At 43.4% G+C, this 7,881-nt stretch overlaps 1 pseudogene; it reads left to right on the top strand.

Annotated features, from left to right (window-relative positions):
- Positions 1-3,588: 3,588 nt before the first annotated feature.
- On the top strand, positions 3,589-7,155 carry LOC131473031 (uncharacterized; annotated as a pseudogene).
- Positions 7,156-7,881: the final 726 nt, after the last annotated feature.

Below are 7,881 nucleotides of genomic sequence, written 5' to 3'. Positions count from 1 at the left end.
AGACAACAAAGTTCCTCACCAGGCTCCTATATTCCTCTTCCTCTTCATTGTCTCTGATACACCCCATGATGGCCGTGTCGTCTGCGAACTTCTGGATGTGACACGTTTCAGAGTTGTAGCAGAAGTCCGCAGTGTACAGAGTGAAGAGGATGGGAGACAGCACAGTCCCCTGAGGAGCGCCGATGTTGCTGACCACAGTGTCAGACGTGATGTCCTTCAGCCTGACATACTGTGGTCTGTCTGTGAGGTAGCTGGAAATCCAAGCAACCAGGCAGGGGTCCACTCGCATTCTGGTGAGTTTTTCTTTGAGTACAAGGGGCTGGATGGTGTTGAAGGCACTCGAAAAGTCCATAAAGAGGATCCTGACTGTGCCACTTCCCTTGTCCAGATGCGAGTGGGCTCGGTGTAGGAGGTATAGAATGGCATCCTCTACACTGACCTCTGCTCGATAGGCAAACTGTAGGGTGTCCTCAGCGTGCTGTACCTGAGGCCTGAGGAGGTTGAGGAAGAGCCTCTCCAGAGTCTTCATCAGATGTGAAGTAAGTGCCACCGGTCTGAAGTCATTCAGCTCGCTGGGCCGGTTCTTCTTTGGAACTGGAAAGATGCATGATGTCTTCCAGAGGGTGGGCACTCTCCCGAGTTGTAGGCTCAGGTTGAAGACCCTTTGGAGTGGTTCCCCTAGTTCCGCAGCACAGGTCTTGAGGAGCCGTGGACACACCTGGTCTGGTCCTGCTGCTTTCCAGGGCCGGAGCTTCCTCAGTTCCTCAGAGTGGGAGGGCAGGTTGGGGGGTGGCTGTGGTCGCAGGAGGGGAGGAGGAGGGTAAGGTTCCACTGTGCTGCCTGGGTGGGGATGTGCTGGGAGGGGGAGGGGAGCAGGCTTCAGTGAGGGTGGGAGGTGGGATGGCTGAATCTTTTGAAGAAGGTATTCAGATTGTTTGCCCTCTCCACTCCTCCCCCCTCTGTGCTGGATTTGGCTTTGTGGCCTGTGATGGTTTTGACACCTTCCCAGACCTCCCTCGTCTTGTTATCCCTCAGTTTCTGCTCCACTTTCCTCCTGTAGGAATCCTTTGCCTCCCTCAGGCAGAGTTTCACCTCACGCTGTGCTGTTTTCATCTCCTCTCTGTCATTAGTCCTGAAGGGCTTCTTGTTCTTGTTGAGGACGGCCTTGGTTTGTTATTAGCATAACACCGAACAGTCTTGGTGGGGGCGAGCACGTCTGCACAGAAGTTGAGATAGTCTGTGAGACAGTGAGTCATCCCCTCAATGTCCTCAACATGCTCACCCAGCAACACATCCCAGTCCGTAGTATCGAAACAGTCTCTCAGGGCCTCCTCAGCTTCAGGAGTCCATCTCCTGATGGAGCGAGTGGTGACAGCCTGCCTTTTGACCAGGGGGGTGTATTGGGGCTGTATGTACACCAGGTTGTGGTCTGACTTTCCCAGTGGGGGTAGGGCGGTGACTCTGTATGCTTCCTTAACGTTGGATAAAAATGGCTATTTATATTTCAAGAAGAAACAAAGTTGAGAACTCTTTCGATTGTGGATGCAAAGCTAAGCATAACAATGTTGTGAACATGTCTAACATCTTCTGGTATATTTCATATACATTTACGCATTTATCAAACACTTTTATCCAAAGCAACTTACAAAAGAGGAATAAGCTACATAGAAGTAGTCTTGAAAAGAACTCCACTAGATAGAAACAGTGGACTAACAGAGGGTGAGAGTGCCGAGGTGGATCCAAGTGCAGAGGGAGAGGGGGTAAGGTAAGTGCTAGGACAGGAGATGCTCTTGGAATAGCTGGGTTTCTTCTTGAACATAGACAGGGATGCCCCTGTTCTGGTACAGCCTGGTAGGTCATTCCACCAGTAAGGAACGACACATGAAAAGAGTCTGGATTGTCTTGTGTGGGGTGTTAGCACTGCCAGACGACAATCCTTTGATGAATGGTGATTTTAGTCTAATTGAAGACCAGACATGCCGCCACGTTCTGGACAATCTGTAGTAGTTCCACAGCACAGGTTGGGTGGCCTGTAAGCAGGGCGTGGCAGTAGTCAAGACGGGAGCTAGGTAGCATGTTGAGTTAGGTATGGTCGGATTTTTCTAATATTGAATTTTGCAAAACAACATGACCAGGCGACAGAAGCAACATAATCTGTAAAGGTCAACTGGTCGTCAATCATGACACCCAAGTCTCTTGCTATCTTGTAAGCAGCCAGAGATAGGGAGTCGATAATAATGCAGATGTTATGATGTGTCATTGGCTTGGCTGGGAAGACAATCTTAGATTTGTGCCAAGACTGCGTGGTTGCTAGGTGGGAATGACAGATACAGCTGGGTATCATCAGCATAGCAGTGATATGAGAAGCCATGAGAATAGATGATCTAGCCCAGCGAGGTGGTGAACATTGCCAAGATGAGAGGCCCCAGCACTGAGAAAAATGTGAAAATGTTCATAATTTAGTATTTAATGATAGTAATACAGACATACATGCCTCATATGGATCAGGGGACTACTAGATTTGTTTACCACCCCCTTTAAAAACTAGGTGTCCCTGTTTTAGGCACATAGCTATGTAAATGGCAAATTTATTTGTTTTGATTCTCTGGTGTGGAGGAGATGGATTTGCTTGTGCACAAGGAAGACGTGTGAGTGCAGCATAAGTCAGAGTTGAAAACTCAGTGTTTAACTCATTCACTTCCATTGACGTCAATTACGCAATTGACGTCTATAGGTCTGGCCGAGCTTGTCCATCAATATCAGGCTTATAAACTAAGTGTAAGAACTGACCCCAGGCAGGAGCAGTAGAGCCTCATCTCCAGATGCTCCAGAAAGACATGAAGGAGGTAAGAACGTGCTAACTAGCTAACTAGCTTAGATAAAGGGAGAGGGCAATCAAAGTGATCAGCCCCAATTAGTCTGCACAGGATAAAGAAATACACCAACATTCAACCTGAACATAAATGAGGAGGAAGAGGAGGAGGAGGAGCTGAAGCCCATCTGTGTGTGTATGTAACAAGCAGAGTGTGTGCTGTAAACTCGCCTATACAGGCGTGTCTAATGTGCCATTTATATAACCAAGGAAACACAAAACACTGTGCCATTGACTTTAGACCAGGCTTTTGTTCATCAATGGTGCAGTGGTTTTCTGCTGCCTCAGGAAAACCACGTGCCAACGAGGCACCTGTCCACAACTCATGTTAAGACCAACACACACATGATTCCTACGCATTGTGGGCATGGAAATGACAGCTGTGTCAAATGGAAACCAGCAAAGGCAGCTGTGTGTGCCACTGAGGAGGTCAGACCAGTCCTGCTCTCCCCTACAAACAAGCCAGTCATTCAGAGGCTGCCAGTGACTACACAGACAGTGAGGAAATGGCCTCATGATGCCATGGAGTCTCTGCGTGGAGCCCTGGAATCCACTGACTGTGAGAACCTCATGGTGTGTTTTCAATTACATCTGCTTCTGCATCAACATCTCCATCCCCAATTAAAACGTTCACTTTTAACCAAATAATCTGTGGATCATCAGTTAATTCAAGGCCCTTCTCAATGAGAAGAAGAAGGCCTTTAGGTCAGGGGACAATGTCCAGCTCCAACTCCTCCAAAGACAGTTCAAAGCAGAAATTAACGGAGAGTAAGGACTTATACAAGAATAGACTAGTTGAGATGATCAGAATCAGCAAGTATGAGTGCACAGGTGCTGGCACAGGAAGCTCACTGTCTTTGATGAGACCAGTGACAGTGTTGTCATCTGCAAACCTCAACAAAGGGTCCTTTGAGGTGCAGACAGGTCAACTTTATTTTTTAGAGCACAAACCGGGGTTGACCAAAGTGCTTTACAGAGTTCACACCTTCATACAGCGGATCTATTTTCTATCACTCATCTTTCACATCAGGTGCAACATGGGGATAAGCGTCTTGCCCAAGGACACATCGGCATAGACAGGTATAGAACCCACAACCTTCAACCACCTATGTCAGCTGAGTTTGGGACAGTGACCCCTGCATCCCTCATGAGAAAATGGATGGATAAAATAAAATAAATAATAAGGTTGTCCAGGTTGACTATTCTTATCCTGAAGTGAAGGCCAAGGAAAAGAGGTTTGTCTTTAAAAGTTATTCAAAAAGTTAAATTTTGGGGGCAGATTTAATTTCCATGGGTAAATTGTTCCAAAGTACAGGGGCAGCTACAAATAGGAAGCCATTCATGGAACAGTCAAGTCTAGTTCCTGTCATACAAACAAACAAACCAACCAACTTCCCAATGCCCCCCACCCACAGGTACTGGACCCCCAGTAAATAAAGGACAATGACAACATAAATAAATAATAATAGTAATAATTAAAAAAAAATAACAACAACAAGGTACACACACACAATTGGGTTACATAGATATGTTTATAGCTGCCACACCTTCTACAAAGGAAATAAATGGCTGCCAAATGACATAACATTTTATAGTGGACCCTCTTACAGTGTATCTAATTTCTTTTAAATGAACATGACTCATAACCTCCTGAATCCATTGCCCATATGTTGGGGGAAGAGCATCTTTCCATTTAAACAGGATAAGCCTCTGAGCCAACAAAGAGCAGAAGGCCATCATGCTGAGGTGGCACCCAGAAAAAGCGGCATCCACCGGAGCCACACCAAACAGTGAAATCAAAGGAGATGGGTGTACTGTTTGTCCACATATTCCAGAGAATGCCTCAAAGATGGACTTCCAAAAATTGTGTAGCTTAGGGCAAAACCAAAACATGTGCAGCAGTGTGGCTGGAGCCTGCCTGCACCGATCACACGCAGGGTCAATATCTTTCTTAATCTTAAACAACCTATCCTTGGTCCAATGAAGACGGTGCATTATTTTAAACTGAACCACAGTGTGTCTGAGGCATATAGAGGTAGAGTAGATTCGCTCTTTAATTTTTTGCCATATTTCTTCTGGAATCGTTTCTTCTAGGTCTGTTTCCCATTTGATTCTAAGGCTATCGAGACTATTCATGTTATGTGTATTGAGCAATGTATAAATTCTGCCTATTACTTGTTTTAAGTTAACTTTACATTTTAAAATAGTTTCAGTACATCTGAAGGTACCTTTTGTATATTACTCCCGCCCTCATAGATAACCTTGTTGATAGTACAGCAGCCTCACTGCGTACTACATTAGATTGTGTTGCCCCTCTGAAAAAGAAAGTGGTGAATCAGATGAGACGAGCACCATGGTTTAACTCCAATACTCGTGCTCTTAAGCAGGCGTTACGTAGATTAGGAAGAAAATAGTGGAATTTTATATAGCCTGGAAAGATGGTTTTGTGGCTTACAAAAAAGCCCTACACAAAGCTAGAGTTGCCTATTATTCTTCTTTAATTGAAGAAAATAAGAATAATCACAGGTTTCTTTTCAGCAGTGTAGCCAGGCTGACACAGAGCCACAGCTCCACTGAACCATCTATTCCTTTAACACTGAGCAGTGATGACTTTATGAACGTTTTTGTGAATAAAATAACATCAATTAGAGAAAAAAATTGATCATCTCCTCCCTCATATTGGGACTGACTCATCTTTTAGCACAAGAGCTTTAGAAGCACCAGGTGCACAGTTAGACAGTTTCTCCCCTATAGATCTCCCTGAGTTAACATCATTAGTTTCATCATCCAAGCCATCAACCTGTCAGTTAGATCCTATCCCCACCAAACTCCTTTAATTAACAGCTCTATATTAACTCAAATTAATCTATCCTTATTAACTGGATATGTGCCCCAAACATTTAAAATAGCAGTTATTAAACCCCTTCTCAAAAAAGTGACCCTTGACCCAGATATTTTAGCTAATTACCGACCTATATCTAATCTTCCCTTTGTTTCTAAAATCTTAGAAAAGGCAGTTGCTAATCAATGATGTGAATATTTGTGCATTAATGGCCTGTTTGAAGATTTTCAGTCAGGTTTTAGATTAAACCATAGCACAGAAACAGCGCTAGTGAAAGTGATCAACGACTTTCTCTTGGCTTCAGATAATGGTCTAGTTTCTTTACTTGTCCTGTTAGATCTTAGTGCTGCATTTGACACCATTGATCATAATATTCTACTGCCGAGATTGGAGCAGACTCTTGGTATCACAGGTGCTGCCCTCTGCTGGTTTAAATCATACTTATCTGATAGATTCTAGTTTGTTCATGTTAATGATAAAGCCTCACTAAAAACTAAAGTTAATTGTGGAGTTCCACAAGGCTCAGTGCTTGGGCCTATACGTTTTACCTTATATATGCTTCCTCTAGGGAACATTATTAGAAAGCACAACATACACTTTCATTGTTATGCAGATGACACACAGCTATATTTATCAATGAGGCCGGATGAAATAAATCAGTTTATTCAACTCCAGGAATGTCTCAGAGACATTAAGTCCTGGATGACCTGTAACTTTCTACTTTTAAACTCAGAAAAAACTGAGGTCATTATACTCGGCCCTAAACACCTCAGAGAAAAACTTTCTGATCACATTGTCACTTTAGATGACATCACCATGGCTTCCAGTTCCACTGTGAGGAACCTTGGAGTTACTTTTGACCTGGAAATGTCATTTGATTCACACATAAAACTAATTTCCAGAACAGCCTTCTTCCACCTGCGGAACATTATGAAAATTAGAAACATTCTGTCTTTACAGGATGCTGAAAAACTAGTTCATGCTTTTGTTACATCTAGATTAGATTACTGTAACTCCTTATTATCAGGATGTTCCAACAAGTCTGTTAGAATCCTTCAGTTAATTCAAAATGCTGCAGCACGAGTTCTGACAGGAACTAGAAAGAGAGACCATATAACTCCAGTGTTAGCTTCTCTACACTGGCTCCCCGTACAGTTTAGAATTCAATTAAAAATCCTCCTCCTTACGTATAAAGAACTTAATGGTCAGGCCCCTTCATACCTAAAAGACCTAGTCTTACCTTATCACCCTAACAGACCACTTAGGTCACAAAATACAGGTTTACTTGTGGTTCCCAGAGTCTGTAAGAGCAGAATGGGAGGCAGAGCCTTCAGTTACCAGGCTCCTCCTCTCCTGTGGAACCAGCTTCCAATGATAGTTCGGGAGGTGGGGCCTCTCTGTATTTAAAGTTAGACTTAAAACTTTCCTTTTTGATAAAGCTTATAGTAAGAGCTGGTTCAGGGAAACCTGGACCATCTCTTAGTTATGCTGCTCTGTCTCTATATCTCTCTCTCTGTATTCTCATCTTGCAGGTTGCAGGATCAAGATACAGTTTTCGAGGCTATCCATATCATCACCATTATTGTGCTATAATTAAAAGTCGATATCAGTATAATTTTTATTAACACTCTCTGCTGCTGCTTATATAAATAACATTGTATTGCTATAAACATGTCATCATTGACTGTATAAACTTGTAACATGATACAGTTGTTGTTTATCTGCTCCTGATCTCTCTCTCTCTCTCTCTCTCTCTCTCTCTCTCTCTCTCTCTCTCTCTTCTGCCTCTACCTCATCTCCCTCTTGTCCTTTCTCTCCCCTTTTTCTGTCCCCCATCTCTCCTCTGTCCCCCATGTTCCTGGCTGCACACCTCTGAGCCTGGTTCTGTCAGAGATTTCTTCCTGTTAAGAGGGAGTTTTTTCTCTCCACTGATGCCTAGTGTTTGCTCATTGTGTGAACTGTTGGGGTTCTCTGCTCTCCTTGATGTTGTCTATGTACAGTGCCTTGAGATAATGATGTTATGATTTGGCGCTATACAAATAAAATGGAATTGAATTTAAATTATCATGATAATTACAATTTATGGTAAATATAATAATCATAAAATATTAAAATAAAGCCAGGCCCGAAAACCTGCAGACTCATAATCATATTATTAGGAACAATA

The sequence above is a fragment of the Solea solea genome, chromosome 14 (assembly GCF_958295425.1).
Source record: "Solea solea chromosome 14, fSolSol10.1, whole genome shotgun sequence".
Lineage (NCBI taxonomy): Eukaryota > Metazoa > Chordata > Actinopteri > Pleuronectiformes > Soleidae > Solea > Solea solea.
This window is presented reverse-complemented; position numbering and strand designations above follow the sequence as displayed.